The sequence below is a fragment of the Mirounga angustirostris genome, unplaced genomic scaffold (assembly GCF_029215605.1).
Source record: "Mirounga angustirostris isolate CCGP_5_RB_7025 unplaced genomic scaffold, mMirAng1.0.hap1 SCAF_13, whole genome shotgun sequence".
Lineage (NCBI taxonomy): Eukaryota > Metazoa > Chordata > Mammalia > Carnivora > Phocidae > Mirounga > Mirounga angustirostris.
Window position 1 is genome coordinate 12,369,662 of NW_026991721.1, and position 21,075 is coordinate 12,390,736.

Consider the following 21,075-nt stretch of genomic DNA (forward strand, 5'->3'; position numbering starts at 1 on the left):
CTGCCCAGCCGGGCCCCCCGCCCCTTCCCCACCACACCCCCCGCTGGAAAATGACAGTGAAGCCACCCCGGCGAGACATGCCCAGTGCTTCCCAGTTGCAGTGGTTTCGAAAGGAGACCCAGAGGAGATGCCCACGAGTGGGGGAGAATGAAGGGGGGAACGAGAAGACGAGAGAAAGAGCCCAGACCACCCCCTCCCCGCCCGAGAGAGAAGAAAACCGAAAATCGGCGGCGTTACCCTTCTGGGAGCTCCCGATACCTACACATTGCTCTTCGTTACGTTCCTCTGCCTGCCACCTCCTTCTTCCCGGGCTCTTTCTCTGCCCTTCCCTCCCTCCCGGCTTCCCTCCCTGGCCTCGCTCCCCCTCTCGCACGCCCTCCCGCACCCCGCCTGCCCCTCTCCCGGGTCTGGCTCCGGGCCCCCGCGCCCGCCCCGCCGCCCGGACCGAGTCCCGAGGCCGGCCGGCCGCGGCGCCCTCGCCTCTGCCCAGCTCGCTCTTCCCCCCTCGCCCCCTTTCTCCTTCCACACTCCCTGCCGTCCATCTTGAATACTTGGGATTCTTGAATGGAGTGAGCAGGATCCGCTCCCCCAGGCTCCCATTGGCTGTGGGTTAACCCTTTTGAAACGAGATCCTCCCTCCCATTGGCTGCCAGGCTCCCCTCTTCTCCCCCAACCCCCATCCCCTCCGCCTCCCAACAGCCGGCGGGGTCAGGGCGCTCCCGGGCGCCCCCTCCCCTGGCCTCTCGCCCCCTGCCCCCACCCGGGAAGCCCCTCTGCCGGCTCTTTCCAGCACACCCCCCCCCACAGGGCTGCAGGTGGAGGCAGGTCCGGTTCCCGCCAAATGCGGCCCCAAGGTTGGGCTGGCAGAAACCCTGTTCCCAGATGCCCCTTGTGCTGGACTTGGAGACCTTGTTAGATGTAGGGGTGCGATTTCCTGTCCCCCTGCAGCCCCTCCTGGAGCAGAAGTACCTCTCCAACAGGGAATCCGCTCAGCTCTTCAGCCTCACCCGGGAGAGCAGAGAGCTCCGGAGCGCTCCCGAACCGGGCAGCCCCCTGGGCTGGGCAGGAAGAGAGGGCAGCTCCGGAAAGATCTGAGGCTCTTCAGAGAAGCTAATTCCCTGAGTGCCGCGGGGCAGGTCTGACCCTACCAGGAATGCGCAGCATCTGGAGCTCTGCTCGGTCACAAACATCCCCTGGGACCAGCCCGGCCTGGCCCACGTGCTGGGCCCACTAGGGGCTCTGAGTTGGGGGAGCCCAGAGAGGCATGGGGGAAGGAGGCAGCAGGGAACAGGGTATGAGTCGGACCTGGCAGTGGGGAACCTTTGTTCTAGGCCCACGTCTGCCCATAACATGCTTGGCGATGTCCTGTCTGCTCACTGGGTCTCAGTTTCCTCATTTGCAATAGATTGGTCTAGCAGAGCATGGTCCTATAGAAGTGTCTGTGTGGAGATGGAAATGTTCTATATCTGTATCATCTGATATGGTAGCCAGTAGCCACATGTGGCTATCGAGCACTTGAAATGTGGCCAGTGTGACTGAGAAACGGGCTTTTTAACTTCATATAATCGTAATTACTTTTAAGATTTTTTTAAAGTAATCTCCACACCGTATGTGGGGCTCGAACTTTACAACCAACCCCTAGACCAAGAGTGGCATGCTCAGCTGACTGAGCCAGCCAGGCGCCCCTGGAATTACTTTTAAATAGCCACATGTAGCCAGTTGGCTATCATACTGGACAGTGCAGGTCTAGAATCCTTGTGGTCCTGCTGGTGAATAACATTCCATGATTCTTGGGGGTGGGGGGGAACAAATCCTTTCTCTTCATCCTCAGATACAAAATCCTCTAGATCCAAATCACAAATCACCAAGGGCATCAATGTCCAGGAACTGAGGTTCAAATCCTGGCCACCTCTGTCAGGAATCCTTTCCTTTGTTAATCTCTGCCTGACAAGGGAGCTGAGATACACAGACCCAGGATACCATGGAAGATTTAGGCCAGCAAGGAATTTGCAGGTTGGCCCCAGCTTCTTGTTTTTTCAGGGATGGAAACCAAAATGTGGATGGGGTGAGGGCAGTAGATGTCCCTGGCTCAAGGGCAAGCCGCAGGTTATTTTGCTTACAAGCTAACACACACCCATACATTTAGTACATGTCTCTGGGCTTCTGCGCTGCCATCCCCCTCCCACCCCCGCCCACATACATCATTAAGTTCATTCATTAAATGTATTTCTCTGACCCAGGACAAATGTATGGCTGATATCAAGGGATAGCCAGCTCCATGGGAGGGCCAGATAGGCCCCTGGGTATGCCGGGGTTACGAGAACATGGGTAGCCACCACACCCCGCTCCCTCAACCAATGTGATTGAGTGACTCCATCATGCCGTCTTCTACCATGAGGAGAGAAAGCTGTGGGGCAGGAGGGTGGCTCTGGGTTCATCCTTGGGCTGACCAGAAAGCAGAACGAACAAAGGGCTAGGGCTTCTGGAAGAGGAGGGGTGCAGGGTGTCCAGAATTCTGGTGGCTACGGGCTCAGATTGGCACACCCAAGGCCCTAAACCAGCAGAGAAAGAACCGCTGCAGGGAGCTGGTAGAGAGCTCTTTATCCACGTCCCACTGCCACATGGCCTCTGCCTGGATAATGTGCCACAGGTGAGGGGAAGACAGGAGAATGGCTTCTGTCCTCAGTACTCCTTTACTTCCAGGTGAAAATTGCTAAATGACTTCTCTGGGTAACAGACAGACAAGGAGATCAGAGGAAGAGAGACAGCTTCCCGTGGAGAATGGAATCTAAGAAGGATTCCTAGAGGAAGTAGCACCTAAGACTCGAAGAATAGAAAAGATTTAGAGACAAGAAGATGGGAGAAAGGAGGAGTGTTCAGGCTGGGTGGGAAATTCAGTGAGAACCTAGGATGGATGAAGGGGAATAGCGAGGATGGAAAGGCAGACTGGGATGGATCATGGAGGGCTCAAATACTTCCCTCTGGGGCGCCTGGGTGGCTCAGTTGGTTAAGCGACTGCCTTCGGCTCAGGTCATGATCCTGGAGTCCCGAGATCGAGTCCCGCATCGGGCTCCCTGCTCGGCAGGGAGTCTGCTTCTCCCTCTGACCCTCCCCCCTCTCTTGTGCTTGCTCTCTCTCATTCTCTCTCTCTCAAATAAATAAATAAATAAATAAATCTTTAAAAAAAAAAACAAAACAAAAAAAACACTTCCCTCTGGCCTCTACTCAGCTCCAAAGATCCTGTTTTTCTTGAAGGTGCTCTTCTCCTTTTCGCCAGCAAGAGATGCCTCCCACCTCTTCCTCCAGCTACCCCAGCGCCTCCACCCTCAGCTCTCTGCTGCTCCCACCGTCGTCGTCTGCAGGCCCCCTATGTATGTTCCACAAGCATTCTTCCTAGGACAGAGTGGACACCAGTTCCCCATCAGGGGATAGACTCTCCTCCACCCCTCTCAGCTCAGTCTCCAGTCTCTGGATTTCCCCTGCCCAGGAATGGACTGCATGGAGAAAGCTTCCTTTTTTGCTTACCACCTTCCAAATCCCTGCTTGGCCCATCCATCCTCAGGAAAGAGTTGAAAAGGAGGCCAGGAACAGCCAGACATGGTCCAACCTGTTATAAGAGTGTTAAAAAAAAAAAAGATCCAGGAACTCTTTGGCTCCTAGCCACCCCACCCCAGCTCCTCTGGGAGTTCCAGAATGTCCCAGGGCTTTGTAGTGGCCTCCCTTTCCCACTGTCCCCATGGCAAGTCCGGGACCATTCTCGATGTGCCCCCTTTGCTTTCCTCCCTAACCCCCAGAGTCCTACCCAGGGTGCACCACATGGAATTCTGTAATTGTGAGGAGGGGAGACCATCTGCCCCAATCCTCCACCTCTTGGAAGGACTGAATCTGAAATGTTCGGAAGAGCTGCCTCCCTGCTTCAACATCGGTGGGGGTAGCTTGGTTGCTAATCAGCGGCTCCTAATTCCCTGAGATAATACAGGCCTTTCCACAGGAACCTCTTCGGTTTCCCCTCCTTCTAGGATAAGGGACCTCTGTCTTTTTACCATCCTGCTTCTCTCCACTACTTATGTGTCTGAGCGCTTCCTGTGTGGAAGGCTCTGGAATCATTGCTAAGAAACATTCCTGGCCCTGAGGTGCTCCCAGTTGAGGAGTACAAGTCGGACACACGAAAAGGAAGTCAGACCGTAACAGGTGCCCAAATAAATGTTAAGAACTTTCTGGGGTGCCTGGGTGGCTCAGTCGTTAAATGTCTGCCTTCGGCTCAGGTCATGATTCCAGGGTCCTGGGATCGAGCCCAGCATCGGGCTCCCTGCTCCACGGGGAGTCTGCTTCTCCCTCTCCCATTCCTCCTGCTTGTGTTCCCTCTCTCTCGCTGTCTCTCTCTGTCAAATAAATAAATAAAATCTTAAAAAAAAAAAAACAACAAACTTTCTTTCTGAGGCAAACCCATTGCCTTGAGGTCTTAATCCTATTCTTGCTTCATCAGTTGTCCCATGTAATGCACCTCCAATCCCTTTCCATGAGCCTAGAGCGAGGGTCAGCAAACTCCAGCCCACGGGCCAAATCCTGCCCTCTGCCTGCTTGTGAAGAAAGTTCAGCGGAATACAGCAGTGCCCGTGTGGTTACGGACGGTCTCTGGCGGCTTTCACACTAGAGGGGCAGAGCTGAGGAGTTGTGACAGAGACCACATGGCCAGCAAGCCTAGAAGAACCGGCTCTGTATAATAAAAGTTTGCCAACACCTAGTTCCCAGGCCGTTTTGGACCCTGGTATCTCAGCGAGCTGAAATGGCACTCAAGAAAGGCAGCCGAGAGGGGTGTGGGGGGCACACAGCCCAGACTTTCGTCCTCAGCCTACACATGTACTCAGGTGTCCCACAACTGACCAGGAAACTCCTCACCGTGCCAGTCGGCTTTTGACCCCCTCGTTACCAATCGCATTCTTTTCTCAATCCCCATCACACACAACCTCTCTGAAGCATTTGTCTCTCTGGACTATGTCAGAAACGCCCATGGCTTCTGGAATACTGGTCTCTCTTGGGTCCCCTTCTACTTCTCCAACTATCCCATCTCCGGTCCCTTCCCATGGGTCCTCTTCCTTCCCCCACTCCCTACATACACACAGTCTGCAAGGATTTGTCCAGCCCTCTTTCCCTCCATACTCGGTCACTGGACAGAATCATACACATGCCTGATTTCAACAGTCAGAGAGAGAGAGAGAGTGAGTGAGTGGGGGTGGGGGTGGGGGAGCAGAGGCAGAGGGAGAGTGGATCTCAAGCAGACTCCCCACTGAGTGTGGAGCCCGACACAGGGCTTGATCCCACAACCCCAAGATCATGACCTGAGCCAAAATCAAGAGTCCGCTGCTTAACCGACCGAGCCCTCCAGGCACCCCCAACAGTCACTTCTATATGGATGGCGGCTTCCCAATATACAACCTCTGAGCTAAAGGCCCAGATTTCTAACAGAAGTCAACTTCTGTGCCTCCTCAGATGTGTGTCTCACTGACCAAAGTGAAGTTGTCCAGCATCGAACATGTCTTCCTCTCTGCCTCTCTCCTCACTTCATCACCTTTGCTCTCCTAGCATCTGCCCCTTCAGTGTTGCCATTCCTGAGATCGGCCTTTGACCCTTCTCTCTTTGGGGGCAACTGTATCCATTCTTACAGTTTCAACAGTCACCGATGCATGAATCACTGTCAAATCTCTAGGTCCAGGTATGTTTCCAGCTGCCTCCCTACATTCTCAAACATTTGTGTGAGGTAGACCTCAGATGCTTTTGCCTACCCAGATTTCATTCCCCTTCTGGTAACTACACTTTAGCTTTCCTTTGTGGAGACACCTCTTCTCTACTTTCCATCCCCATGATTCACCTGAGGCTGACCTCATCTACCCCTCCAGGAGCAATCACACAACCCAGGTGTTATTAGTTGTTGCTGTGTGACCAATTAGCCCCAAACCTAATAGCTTAGGACAACACTCATTTATTTTTCTCGCATTTTCTGTGGGTCAGGAATCTGGGCAGGGCTTAGTTGGGTCCTCTGATCATGATGTCTCATGAAGCTGCAATCAAAGTGTCCCCCAGGGCTGGGTTTCCTCTGAAGGCTCAGTGGGCGAAGGAATTGCTTCCAAGCTCAATTTCATAGTGGTTGGCAGGATTCCATTCCTTGAGGGCCTCATTTCTTCGGTGGCTGTTGGCTGGAGGCCACCCTCAAGTTCCTAGCAATGTGACTGTGTCCAACATGGCAGCTTGCAACATCAAAGCCAGCAAGAGAGAGTCTGTTAGCAAGAGGGAAATCACAATCTTTTGTCACCTAATCACAGAAGTGACAACTCCTAGGGGCACCTGGCTGGCTCAGTCAGAGGAGCATGCAACTCTCGATCTCGGGGCGGTGAGTTCAAGCCCCACATTGGACTGGGCGTAGTGATTACTTAAAATAAATAAATAAAATGAACTTTAAAAAAAAGTGGCAACCCCTCACATTGCCATATACTATTAGTTAGAAGTAAGTTACTCCGGAGGAGGGGATTACACAAAGGTACAAATACTAGGAAGTACCATCACCAAAGGGCCAACTCAGAGACTGTCAACCACAGCAGATTTAGTCAATTAAATGACAGTGATTGATTTAAGGGTGGGTATCCAGTCAGAGTCCATCAGAATCAGGCCCAAGATGTTGGCTGGGACTTTTGGGACAGTGGCTGGGGTTGTTATGCTGTTAGCAGGTAAGCTGGAAACTGCTGGTGGGCCTAACTGCTGCAACGTGGAGGAGAATCCATCTAAAATGAAAACATAATAGAGAAAAAAGAGGCAAGAGATGGGGAGAGACAGATGCCTGATAACATCATTTGAGAACCTGATACAGCCATACCTGCAGTAGGACCTCTTGAGTTTTTAGTTATATAAGCCAACACAATCCCTCTTCTATTCACACAGGTTTCAGGATGCTGTCACCCACAACCAAAATGTTCCCAGCTGATAAAATGTCTCAGAGATACCTTGGGGGCACCTCGGTGGCTCAGTCGGTTGGGCGTCTGACTCTTGATTTTGGCTCAGGTCATGATCTTGGAGTTATGGGATCAAGCCCAGAGTCAGGCTCCACACTCAGTGGGGAGTCTGCTTGAGATTCTTTCTCTCCCTCTGCCCCTCTGCACGCTCCCCACTAAGTAAGTAAGTAAGTAAGTAAATAAATCTTTTATAAAATGTCTCAGAGATACCTTGGATTCAGTTTGCCCAAACCCAGTTTGATTATCATACACTCACCTTTCCCACAGACCTGCTTCTCTCCTTACGTTCTATTTCACCATTAAAATCATAACACAAGGGGCACCTGGGTGGCTCAGTCGTTAAGCGTCTGCCTTCGGCTCAGGTCATGATCCCAGGGTCCTGGGATCGAGCCCTGCATCCGGCTTCCTGTTTGGCGGGAAGCCTGCTTCTCCCTCTCGCACTTCCCTTGCTTGTGTTCCCTCTCTCGCTGTGTCTCTCTCTGTCAAATAAATAAAATCTCTTTTAAAAAAAATAAAATCATAACACAATTACTCCAGCTGAAAACCTTGGAGTCCTCTTCACCCTTCCTTATCTGTTGTGGAGATTGGAATAACCTGTCCCACATGGCTTGATTCTATAGAACCGTAGGAGAAACCTTTTTTATTTACAAAGGTGGGGAGGCTCTGAGGTGACCCACTGAAACACCATCTTACTATACGCAAACAGGTAACTCTAGGGTTTTTGCCAAGCCATTAGGATCTTACAGAATTTCTGGATGAGAATCACATGATGTAGAGGATGAGAATAGTGAATCTGACTCTCCTATCAAAACACACCATAGGCTAAAATGAAATTCTGGCAAACTGCCTAGTAGCTTGTGGTTTGAAAGGCACCCTGGGCTGGATTTGTGAAAATATTCCTTCTGTCTCGAAGGCAGATTAAAAGAAATTATGCAGATAGTATGTCAACTATACCTCAAAAACAAAAATAAAAAAAAAAGCAATTGTGTCATTTAAAAGTCAGTCACCATTTCTTTTATATCTTCTTCCTTAGAATTCTAGCCATAATTCTAACCTTTACCTCTCTTTTCCTATGCCACTTTCATCCAATTGCCCTAAATCCTGTGCATGCTACCTCTCAGAGGTCCTGTTTTCTCCATTCCCCTGCCAGCTGAATATTCCTCTTGGGGGTTTGTATCAGCCTCTGAAAACTCTTCCCTAACCACCCCACTCCCCAGCCGGCTCCATCAGAGGGTGAATCCACAACATAAACTTCAGATCCTTCATCTGCTCCAAATTGTGATGGCTCCCTAGTTCGTTCTTTCTTTCTTTCTTTCTTTCTTTCTTTCTTTCTTTCTTTCTTTCTTTCTTTCTTTCTTTCTTTCTTTCTTTGAGACAGAGAGAGAGCACATGAGAAGGGGGAGGGTCAGAGGGAGAAGCAGGCTCCCTGCCGAGCAGGGAGCCTGCTGCGGGACTCGATCCAGGGACTCCAGGATCATGACCTGAGCCGAAAGCAGTCGCTTAACCAACTGAGCCACCCAGGCGCCCGGCTCCCTAGTACTTTCTAACCTTTACTGGATCATGGACCCTTTTTTTAAGAAGGTGATGGAAGTTATGGGTAACTCTTTCCAGAAAAATCTGTGTCTTGTGTTGTTTTGTGTTTTGGTGTACATCTCAAGGGGATAATGATACCTCTGGACTCCATTTACGTATTTTTTAATTAATTAATTTATTTTAGAAAAGATTTTGTTTATTTATTTGACAGACAGAGATAGTGAGAGCAGGAATACAAGCAGGGGGAGTGGGAGAGGGAAAAGTAGACTTCCCGCCAAGCAGGGAGCCCGATGTGGGGCTCTATCCCAGGACCCTGGGATCATGACCTGAGCTGAAGGCAGACACTTAATGACTGAGCCACCCAGGTGCCCCATATTTTTAAAAATTTTTAAAGATTTTATTTATTTATTTGAGAGAGAGAGAGAGTGTGTATGTGCAAGCAGGGGGAGGGGCAGGGGGAGAGGGAGAGAGCATCTCAAGCAGACTCCATGCTGAGCATGGAGCCCCACCCAGGGCTCTATCCCAGGACCCTGAGATCATGACCTGAGCCAAATCACGAGTTGGACGCTTAACCTACTGAGCCACCCAGGCACCTCTAGGTTAGACCTTCTTAAAAAGTATATAGTCCTGGAGCACTTGGGTGGTCTAGTCGGTTAAGCTTCCAACTCTTGGTTTGGGCTCAAGTCTGAATCTCAGGGTCATGAGATCCAGCCCCTGAGTCTGGCTCAGCACAGAGTCTGTTTTAGACTCTCTCTCCCTCGGGGCACCTGAGTGGCTCAGTTGGTTAACCTTCTGCCTTCGGCTCAGGTCATGATCCCAGGGTCCCAGGATGGAGTCCCGCATTAGGCTCCCTGCTCAGCAGGGAGCCTGCTTCTCCCTCTGCCTGCCACTCCCCCTGCTCATGTGCTCTCTCTCTCTCTCTCTCTCTGACAAATAAATAAATAAAATCTTTAAAAAAAAAAAAAAAGGGATGTAGTCCAAAGTTTTTAGCACAGCATTCATGGCCTTCCAAACTTAGCTCTACCTGCCTTTTTAGCTGAACCTTCTGCCTTGTGCAGTTATGGTGTTTTGTTTTGTTTTTTAAGATTTTATTTATTTAGGGATGCCTGGGTGGCTCAGTGAGTTTGGGCGTCTGTCTTCGGCTGGGGTTGTGATCCCGGGGTCCTGGGATTGAGTCTCTAGTTGGGGTCCTTGCTGAGTGAGGAGTCTGCCTCTCCCTCTGCCTGCCGCTCCCCCCTGCTTGTGCTCTCTCTCTCTGACAAATAAAATAGATGAAATCTTTAAAAAAATTATTTATTTGAGAGAGAGAGAGAGAGAGAGAGAGAGCACGAGCAGGGGGTGAGGGGCAGAGGGAGAGGGAGACGCAGACTCCCCACTGAGTGAGGAGCCAGATGCCGGGCTGATCCTAGGACCCTGGGATCGTGACCGGAGCCCAAGTCAGATGCTCACCGACTGAGCCACCCAGGGGCCCCGGTTGTGGTTATTTTATGTCTGATTCCCCACCAGACCGAAAGCCTCCCCAACAGCAAATGTGCCCTTCATTTTCCCTTGTTATATCTCCCCAGATGGAATGAAAGTTTCTCTGAAGCACTATTCAGAACACCTAGCTTCGTCTAGATAAATTGTTGGCTCACTGCTAGATTTTTATTTTATTTTATTTCACTGTGCTAAGAACTCTTAACATGAGATCTATCCTCTTCAGAAATTCACAAGTGGCCAATACAGTATTTTGACTACAGACACAATGTCTTACAGCAGATCTCCAGAGCTTACTCATCTCGTTTAACTGACACTTTAGGCCAGTTGATTAGTAACTCCTCATTTGCCCTCGCTCCAGCTCCTGGCAGCCACCATTCCACTCCTGGATTCTAAGAGCTTGACTATTTTAGATACCTCGGAGAAGTGGAATCATGCAGTACTTGTCTCTCTGTGTCTGGTTTGTTTCACTCAGCATAATGTCCTCGAGGCCCATCCATGTTGTTGCCTTTGCAAAATTCCCTTCTTTTTTAAGGTTGACTAGTATTCCATCATATATATAGCTACACCACGTTTTCTTTATTCTTTTTTTTTTTTTTAAGATTTTATTTATTTATTTGACAGAGAGAGAGCACAAGTAGGCAGAGTGGCAGGCAGAAGGAGCGGGAGAAGCAGGCTCCCCGCTGAGCAGGGAGCCCAATGCAGGACTCAATCCCAGGATCCTGGGATCATGACCTGAGCCGAAGGCAGACAGAGGCCTAACGACTGAGCCACCCAGGCGCCCCTTCTTTACCTATTCATCTGTCGAATATGTAGGTTGTTCCTTCATCTTGGCTATCATGAAAAGTGCTAGAATGGACTGCTAGGTTTCTAGTAATTTTTAGCAGCAACAGGATTTTAGAATGATGGGCCTGGATAATATGATACATGTCATAGGTTCCCGATCTATATACTACTAGGGTTCTGAGTTCAAAACCTTTCTGTTTTCATGGACCGCATAGGTATGGGATCTTCTTAGACCTTGTGACGTGATTTTAGTTTGGAGAATATAGGTCCCCACTAGTGAACTTACCACATTTGCCATTACTGCTACCAGGAATCCTTGTTTGGTAGCTGGGGCCCTCTGGGGCCCCAGAGAAATGTAAAGAACTGGCCCAGTTGGTGGAATCTTAGGGGAGTTTATTGATTTCATATTGTTGGCCCTCACCCAACATGTGCCAAGGCAGGAACTTCCCCCTATGTCCCTGCAAAATAGATATTCTGGAGAAATCTGGGGCAAAAGAAAATTGCTCCTCCTTGGTCACATTTCAAAATCCCTCCCACATTTTAGTCCTTCCCCAGCACCCTTTACATATACTGGGACATTTCATATCACGTGGTAGAAAATGGAAGGAAGACAGTATCAGTCCATAAGAGCACATGTGCTGAGGGGACAGGGACTCTGTCTTGTTTGACACTCTATTTCCAGTGCCAAAACAGGGCCTGGCAGCTAGGAGGCTCACAGTTAATACTTACTGAAGGAATGAATGGGACATTGGGAGAAGTTAGTGGACCTCTGCTTCCAATCGGTAAATGCCTTGTGATTTCATCCATCCATAAGCCCTGAAGGATCAGGGTCATACTGCACATGTCAGCACCAGTGGGATGCCTTCAGATGTCTCCACAAACAGCACATGCAGCACTGATAATTCAGATATGCTCACTGTGTGCCAGGGTTTCACATGACAGCAACAACACGCTGTGGTTTGAATCGTAGGTTCAGATTTGATTCTACCTCAGGACCCACAGTGGCCACTGAAGCTCCAGCCATCAAGTTTTAAAAATTCCAGCCTGCAGAAGGAGGAAGGACTAAAGAAGGGTGTGCCCCTATGTGAAGGACCCCTCTCAAAAGTTATCCTTGATACCTCTGCTTACATCCCACTGGCCAGAATCTAGTCACATGTCCACAACTACCTTCAGGGAGAAGTCTTTAGTTCTGTTGGCCAAGTCACCAGCTGAAAACCAGGGGTTCTATTACAAAGGAAGAAGTGGGGGAACATATATTGGGTCACCATTGATATGGTTGGGGAGGTGGTTTGCATGGAAAGTCTGGCTTTGCAAAACCAGAGAAACCTGTCTGAACTCATGCCCCCAACTCACTGCTCTTACCTGGAGAGTGACGGTCAGCAGGCCCATCCCACCTGGGGGTGGAAGAGTAGGCTGCATGGGTAGAAAGCGTGGCTGCTGAAGTCAGGTGGCCATGGGCTTAAATACGTCTCCGGACCTCTCCTTTCCTCCATGTGTGAAGGAAGGAAAACAATACCCATTGAATGGGTTGTGGTGAGTATTTTACCAAGGAAATCCCTGGGACAAAGTTGTGACCCAGGAATGGTGCTTTTTTATTATTATTGTGATAAAACACATATAACATAAAATTTACCCTTTTAATCCATGTTTAGTGTACAGAACAGGACTGTTAATATATGCACACTCTCATGCAACGATCTCTAAAACCTTTTATCTTGCAAAACTAAAACTCTATGTCCACTGAACAGGAACCTCCCCGCACCCCGCCTCCTCCTACCACCCCTGGCAACCAGCATTCTACTTTCTGTGCCTAAGAGCATGACGGCTTTACGTAACTCATATGTAGAACCATGCAGTATTTGTCTTTTTGTCACCTGCTTCTTTCAGTTAGCATAATGTCCCGAAGTACAAGTTCATGTAGTAGCATTCGGCAGGATTTCCTTCCTTTTGAAGGCTGAATAATATTCTATTGGATGTATATACCACATGTTCTTTATCCACACATTCTTTTTTTTTTTTTTAAGATTTTACTTATTTAGGGACGCCTGGGTGGCTCAGTCGTTAAGTGTCTGCTTTCGGCTCAGGTCATGAGCCCAGGGTCCTGGGATCAAGCCCATCATCAGGCTCCCTGCTCGGCGGGAAGCCTGCTTCTCCCTCTCCCACTCCCCCTGCTTGTGTTCCCTCTCTCGCTGTGTCTCTCTCTGTCAAATAAATAAATAAAATCTAAAAAAAAAAAAAAGATTTTACTTATTTGTCAGAGAGAGAGAGAGTGCACAAGCAGGGGGAGCGGCAGAGGCAGAGGGAGAAGGAGACGCAGGCTCCCCGCCGAACAAAGAGCCCGATGCAGGACTCGATCCCAGGACCCTGAGATCATGACCTGAGCGGACGCTTAATTGACTGAGACACCCAGGCGTCCCTATCCACACATTCTTCATCCAATTGACATTTAGGTTAATTCCACCTCTTGACTATTGTAAATGATGCTGGAAGAATGGTGTTTCCAAAAATAAAAAATAAAAAAGAATTAAAAAAAAAAGAATGGCGTTTCCTATCCAAAACTAGTTAGTATCAGAAACTAGTTCTCTCCTTTGTTTTAATAACCTTGGGGCAGCTTCATGGTTTATTTGCTTTTTCTGCATGTAAATAATTGTTAGGTTACACATCTCAGGTGTTTGGACATGAGAATTCTATAGATACTGCATATCAATTAGGGGGAAAGGGAAAAGCCCCCCCCCCCCACTTCCCCAGAACAATAACAGAGTACAGATTCTCTTTAGGTGGCCCATTTGACTAGATAAGGAAAGACAATCTATCTGCCGGGCTGTCACAGTGTTTAATCCTACAGCTAAAATTCCAGACTCCAGATGTTTACTTCCATGATGGGTACAGAACCATCCCCCCCAGTTCTGACTGAAGCAGCCCATCCATGGAGTCCTAAATCCTGACCCCAGGGATCAAGGGTGGGGGCGGGAGGTGGGCAGCAGTGAGTAAGAAAGACCACCCAAACACAAATGTGTAATTCCCTGGCTGAGAGATAACTTGGAAGGCAAAACCCTGGCTGATAATAACCACAAGGAACTGTGCTTTGGTATTCCTTTTCCTCTAGTGGTTTCCTGAGGAGACACATTTACTAAGAATAACGTCAATGTCATCATTATAAAGTAAAATCTTTACCCAAATATGGACATTGTACACTTTGTGGGTTTGAAAAAAAAACAAAACAAAACATTTTTTTTTAATCAAGTAAGCTCTACACCCACCTGATGTGGGGTTTTAACTCAGGACCCCGCGGTCAAGAATCTCACGCTCTATGGACTGAGCCAGCCAGGCATCCCTGGACATTGTACACTTGGAATCAAAAGCGTTTGCTGCACATTTATAAGCACAGAAGGTGCCAGGGTACAACAATGTGAGTCAGGTTCCCGAGGAGCTTCCTAGTAGCTGGAGTAAAAAGGCAAACACTCACGGCCATGTGACAGATTATACAAAGCAATGGATGCTCAGCGCCGTGTTTGGAGGAGGGGGAGTGCCATTGGCTGGGAAGAGCAGAGCACCCTGCTGGGGGAGGGGGTTTGCCCTGGACTCAGAAGAATGGCAGCATTTCAGTAAGTGGACAAGGTTCTGAAAGGCATTTATTGTCGTTGTGCTTGGCTTTGTTGTAGCTGATAAGTACTGAGTACCCGCTCCGGAGGTGCTGGGCTCCATGCTTGAAGCCGAGGATAATGACAAAAAGACATGGTCTCTGCCTTCAAGGGGGCTTTCACAATTATTTCAGCAGGGGAGCAGATTTTTCCAGGGAGGCCCACACTGCTCTGGCCCCAGAGACAGCTCCAGCACACTCAGTCCCCAGGAAGCAGAGCTAGACGGCCGGGGGTTGGAGATCCAGGGCTGACAGGCTGGCTCTGACACCATGTCCAGAAGCCAGCCGCGTCCCGCCATGCGACCACATCAGCCTGGCCTGCGGTGGAGTCACTGCTAGAACCTTGCCCATCTCAAGCTGGCTGGCTCAGTTGCTGGGCATCTTCCGCTCAGCCCCTCACCTTGGCCTTCATGACCTTGGCCCTTGAGGCTGGTATTTGGTCTCCCAACTTATGGGACTCCGTCAGACTTTGGGTCTTTAGCTGATTTAGGAGAGAAGATGAGGAAGAAGTGCCCAGTGGGTCTTCCAAGAGGAAATGTCAGCAATAAGCAGGTGCAGGGAGGTGGGGGGGGGCAGTGGAGGGGGCACTGAGATCCTGGGATATGCAAGTAGCCAACTCTAGTTTGAATACCTTTTCTAGCCCTCCTAGCTAGGTGACCCCAAGCAAATGATTTCTTCACAGGCTCCTTTTCTGCATTTGCAAATCTGGCGAAACAATATCAAGTCGCAGGATTATTGCAAAGTTTCAGTGAAATACTGAAAATGAAGCCCAGTGCAGAGCACATGGTACGACGCATTTGGAAGGGGGTAATGCATGGAAGGGGTCTGGGGGCGTGTCCCAGGAGCTCCCCCAGAGTGCAGAGAGAAGAGGTGTGAGCTAGCAGCTGAGCCAGGGCGTGTCCCTAGTTATGATTTTGGACAGGACCGAGGCTACCACGCTTGGTCCTCGTGGGAGCCATTCTGCAGTCCCTCAAGGAGAAATGGAGTGCATGGGGGAGGGGCCCGGGAGGCGGCTGCCTGGCGGCCAGCCTGTCGCTCGGGGATGATGGATGAGCCTACTCCATGCTTTGTAATTAGTGCTGACAGGCTCTGAAATTCTCACCGTGGGGGAATGTTCTCTGCTCCTCCATGTCCGGGAGGCCCTCCTCCAGGATTGGGGCTGGGCTGGACTGCATGTAAAGTTTGCCCTGACACTCTGCACACCCTCCCAGAGGCTGGTGTGCACGTGCTTTTGTACATATGAGTGAATGTGAGTGTACGTGCGTATCTGTGACTCTTGTATCAGCGTATGTGTACATACAGGTAGGAACAAAAGTATGTGTGTACTTACATGTCTCTGAGTGTGCACGTGTGCTAAGTTACTCGCCAAGAGCAGGATTAAATACGCAAGGAACTTTCGCCTTTCGGCTGGGAGGAGGCGAAGGTGCAACTGTCTTCTGTCATCACGAATCTGGGTTCACCCGACACCAGCCACCTCCACCATGCCGCCTAAGTTGGACCCCAACAAGATCGAAGTTGTATACCTGAGGTGCATGGATGAGGAAGTTAGTTCCATATCTGCCCTGGCCTGGGAGATCAGCCCCCTGGGTCTCTCTCCAAAAGAGATTGGTGATGACATCGCAAGGGTGATTGGAGAAGGGCTTGTGGATGACAGTGACCCTGACCGGTCAGAACAGACAGGCTCAGATTGAAGTGGTACCTTCTGCCTCTGCCCTGATTATCAGAGCCCTCAGGGAACCGCCAAGAGACAGAAAGAAGCAGACAAACATGAAGAACAGTGGAAATATCACTTTTGATGAGATTGTCAACATTGCCTGACAAATGCGGCACCAATCTTTAGCCTGAGAACTCTCTGGAACCATTAAAGAGATCTTGGGGACTGCGCAGTCTGTGGTTGCAATGCTGATGGCCACCACCGTCGTGACATCTTAGATGACATCAATAGTAGTGCAGTGGAATGCCCCGCTAGTTAAGAACTGAAAAGGAAAATATTTCAATAAAGGATCACTTGAAAACAAAACAAAACAAAAAATGCAACGAGAGGAATTTGTAAAATGCTAGTCTTTTGTCCGGGTCACTTGAAGCTGACTTTCTATTTTTTTTTTTTTAAAGATTTGTATTTACTTATTCATGAGAGACAGAGAGAGAGAGGCAGAGGGAGAAGCAGGCTCCCGATGCAGGACTCGATCCCAGGACCCTGGGATCATGACCTGAGCCGAAGGCAGACGCTTAGCCATCTGAGCCACCCAGGCGCCCTACTGACTTTCTATTTCAAGAAGTCACTTGACTGGCCCCTCTTAGTTATTCAGATGGTAGGCAGCCCCTGTCCTGAAGGAGGAAATACCAGAAGCATCCATGCCTCTCTATACAGGCTGCCCCTCCCTGGGTAGCCTCAGTAGGCAGGAGGGAGGAAGTGTTCCAACGTGTATAAGGGTTTTTCTGGAATAAGGGGATTCATATTTCCCTAACATTTCTTCCTAAGATTCAAAACTGCAGAAAGCTTTTGGGATGTATGAGTGGAATTTCAACCAAGGCTTAAGGCAAGGAATATCAGTAAGTTCTCAAAGATGAAACCACCTTGGGGGGATGGGGGCACCTGGCTGGTTCAGTCCATGGAGCACGCGACTCTTGATCTCAGGGTCGTTAGTTCAATCCCCACATTGGCTGTGGAGTCTACTTAAAAAAAATAAAATAAAATCTTTAATAAAACTAAATAAATAGGGCGCCTGGGTGGCTCAGTTGGTTAAGCGACTGCCTTCGGCTCAGGTCATGATCCTGGAGTCCCTGGATCGAGTCCCGCATCGAGTCCCGCATCGGGCTCCCTGCTCGTCAGGGAGTCTGCTTCTCCCTCTGACCCTCCCAACCCTCCCCCCTCTCGTGTGCTCTCTCTCTCAGTCTCTCTCTCTCAAATAAATAAATAAAATCTTTAAAAAAAAAACTAAATAAATACATTAAATAAATAAAATGAAATTACCCCGAGAGAAAGGGCATCTAGGTTACTAAGCACTGGGGTCTACTCCCCACTCTGTCATTCATCAACAATGAGGCCTTAAAGGAGTAGATTAATGGCTTTCTTTTTTAAGTTTATTACTATTTTTTTAGTAATCTCTACACCCAGTGTGGGGCACCACCCCGAGATCAAGAGCCACATGCTCTTTCTTCCAACTAAGGCAGCCAGGCACCTCTTTGTAGATTAATTGCTTTCTAAGACCTCATTTTTCATCTACAAAAAGAAGATATAATGGGAATGGTGTTTTATATATTATGTAAATCTGAGTTGAGCAAATTTGAAAAACTGCAAATCCCCCTAATTTTTTTTTTAATTTTTAAAAGTTTCATTTTTAAGTAATCTCTACACCCAACATGGGGCTTGAACTCACCACCCCAAGATCAAGAGCCATTTGTTCTTCCAACTAAGCCAGCCAGGTGCCCCTTTGTAGATTAACGGCTTTTTAAAAAAAATTTCAATTCAATTAATTAACACATAGTGTATTATTAGTTCCAGAGGTAGAGGTCAGTGATTCATCAGTCTTATATAACACCCAGTGCTCATTACGTCACATGCCCTCCTTAATGCCCATCACTTAGTTACCCCATCCCCTCACCCGCCCTCCTCTCCCATCCAACAACCGTCAGTTTGTTTCCTAGAGTTAAAAATCTCCTATGGTTTGTCTCTCTCTCTGACTTCATCTTGTTTTATTTTTCCCTCCCTTCCCCTATGATCCTCTGTTTTGTTTCTTAAATTCCACATATGAGATTAGCTGCTTTCTACCTAAGACTTCATTCTTCATCTACAAAAAGGGGATATAATGGATGTGGTGCTATTATATATTATGTGAATTTGAGTTAAGCCAATTTGAAAAATTGCAAATCCCCCTAAATTTTTTTTTTTAAGATTTTATTTTTAAGTAATCTCTACACCCAACATGAGGCTCAAACTCACAACCCTGAGATCAAGAGCCACGTGCTGTACCAACTGAGCCAGCCAGGTGCCCCCAAATCTGCCTAAATTTAAAAAAATCACCAAGCTTTCATGATTTCAAAATTGGTGAGTCAAGAGGGCCTGTGCACTGCGTTCACAATCATTGCCATGTGGCAGTGTCCCTTGAGCTGGCAAAAGTAAATAACGGCTATGAATGTTCGCATCGTGTGAACTGAGCCATTGTTTATGTACGCCTTCCATAACTTCTGAGTGGGTGCTAATGACTAATGTGCTGTTGTTTCATATTCAGCATTATCATTTAAAATATTTTCTGCGTCCTAGAATGATGTTTTCTCAGAGCTCATTAAGTGCTGGCATGATTGCCAAAAAAACACAGTCCAAAATCAATAACTTTGTAATGGAAGTTAGATAAAACACTATGAAAAAGCCCCAAGAACTGTCGTGAAATGCCAAGCAGTTAATTTAGGAGTGCCTGCGCCGTGAAACATTAGAGATTTTAGTGTTTAGTAAATAAAAAATAGCACAAAGGCACAAATGTTCTGCAGCGGGTGAAGATTCCTCTCCCCACCGTTTTAAAATGATTCTTCTAGAAAAGACAGTGTCAGATTACTTAAGTCTTGAACTATCCTGACGTCTTCGGTAGCATGCCCTTTCCATAAGGTGTGAGCTCTCCTTAAACGAAATTATGTAATCCATGAAGAATTCTTTTTTTTTTTTTTTTTTTTGAAGATGTTATTTATTTGACAGAGAGAGACAGGGAGAGAGGGAACACAAGCAGGGGGAGTGGGAGAGGGAGAAGCAGACTTCCTGCAGAGCAGGGAGCCCGATGCGGGGCTCGATCCCAGGACCCTGGGACCATGATCTGAGCCGAAGGCAGATGCTTAACGACTGAGCCACCCAGGCGCCCCCATCCATGAAGAATTCTTAATGTGGTGCCTGTGTTTGCTGCTGCTGGGGTTATCAAGCGGGTCCGGAGGGTTTGCAGGGACTGGGCTGGTTCGGACTCAGCGTGTGGCTCAGGTCGGAGGTGTTCTGGAATCCAGGAAAAACCTGAAGGTATTGATCTTTGGGAAATAACGGCTGAAGGAGTATAAACCGTATATTTTACAATGGAAGTTTAAACCTCCACGTTGGCTGTGAAATCATCTGGAACCTCGCAGGAAATCGATGTCCAAAAGGCTATGCAGGACAAAGTTTCAACAGCGCCACCATGTGGTGACAAGGGCTAACTGCAATGGAACCCTAATCACACTTCAGGGTCCTTTATTAGACTGTCTTCAATCAAACCGATGTGTGGAGGAGGATTGTGTAATTGGGAAAAGAAACAGGTCTTTGAACGTAGGTGGGCTGACAAGCAGAACTTTGTCTATCCCAGAATAGGCCAGCAGGGCAGGGTGAGGGTGGGGGTCCCAAATGTGTGTATGTCTATATGTTTATGACCTTCTGTCTTTCTCAAGTGACATGTGTAAGTGCAGGGGCCAGAACTTGTTGACTATGCCATACTGAGGGCAGGAAGAGGAAAACTATATGTAAGCACCTTGAAACTTCACGTAATAAATCATTTCTGAAATTATAATGATATAGACAAAAAGTCCTTGATTCTTTTTTTTTTTTTTAAGATTTTATTTATTTATTTGAGAGAGCGAGAGCACATGAGAGGGGGGAGGGTCAGAGGGAGAAGCAGACTCCCTGCCGAGCAGGGAGCCCGATGCGGGACTCGATCCCGGGACTCCAGGATCATGACCTGAGCCGGAGGCAGTCGCTTAACCAACTGAGCCACCCAGGCGCCCCAAAAAGTCCTTGATTCTTTAAGGAAAATCTCAGAGCAGCAAGTTGCTTGGGGAGGTTGCTAATGGTTTCTCTCCAAATATGTAAGACCACTACTGTAGATTGGGAAAACAGCCACAGTGATTCATGCTTTCTTATATCCATGCTCTTCGCAGAGTGACTTTGCAGGTCTTCCAGGAAGTGGACACTTTTTCCCTGCACTTTGATTCTGAGCTGGTCTCCAACGAGGCAGGTATGATGCTGAATTACTTCCTAGCTTCCAACTCAAGAGACCTTGCGTGCCTCTGCTCACACGCTTAGACCCCTACAGCCTCCACGAGTTAAGTGCAGACTAGCCTCCTGACAGATGAGAGGCCACATGGAGCCGAGCTGGTCATCAGATCCATCTCAGCCAAGATTCAAGACACGTGAAAGAGCCTCTGTGAGTTCGGCAAAGCTAAGCGTCATCGGACCTTCCAGCTAAGCCCCCAGCTGACTGCAGTAGGCACATAACCAAGGCCACCTTAAAACTGTGGGGCCCACACTGACTCAAATGTGTAACATCTTAACAAAACTTTGGGGCGCCTGGGTGGCTCAGGTAGTTAAGCGTCTGCCTTCGGCTTGGGTCATGATCCCAGGGTCCTGGGATCAAACCCCGCATGGGGCTCCCTGCTGGATGGGGAGTCTGCTTCACCCTCTCCCTCTGCTGCTACCCCTGCTTGTGCTCGCTCTCTCTGTGTCAGTTAAATAAATAACATCTTTGAAAAAAAAATAAACAAACCTTCAAAAAGTGACACATGCTCTTTTATAAGAAAAGCCTCAGAACAGAAATATTTCAATTCTCTCCACTTCCAGATTTAGATTTTCTACTCTTTTCTTGCTACCAGGATGTGGGGATTCATTCATTCAATCATTCAATTATTTCT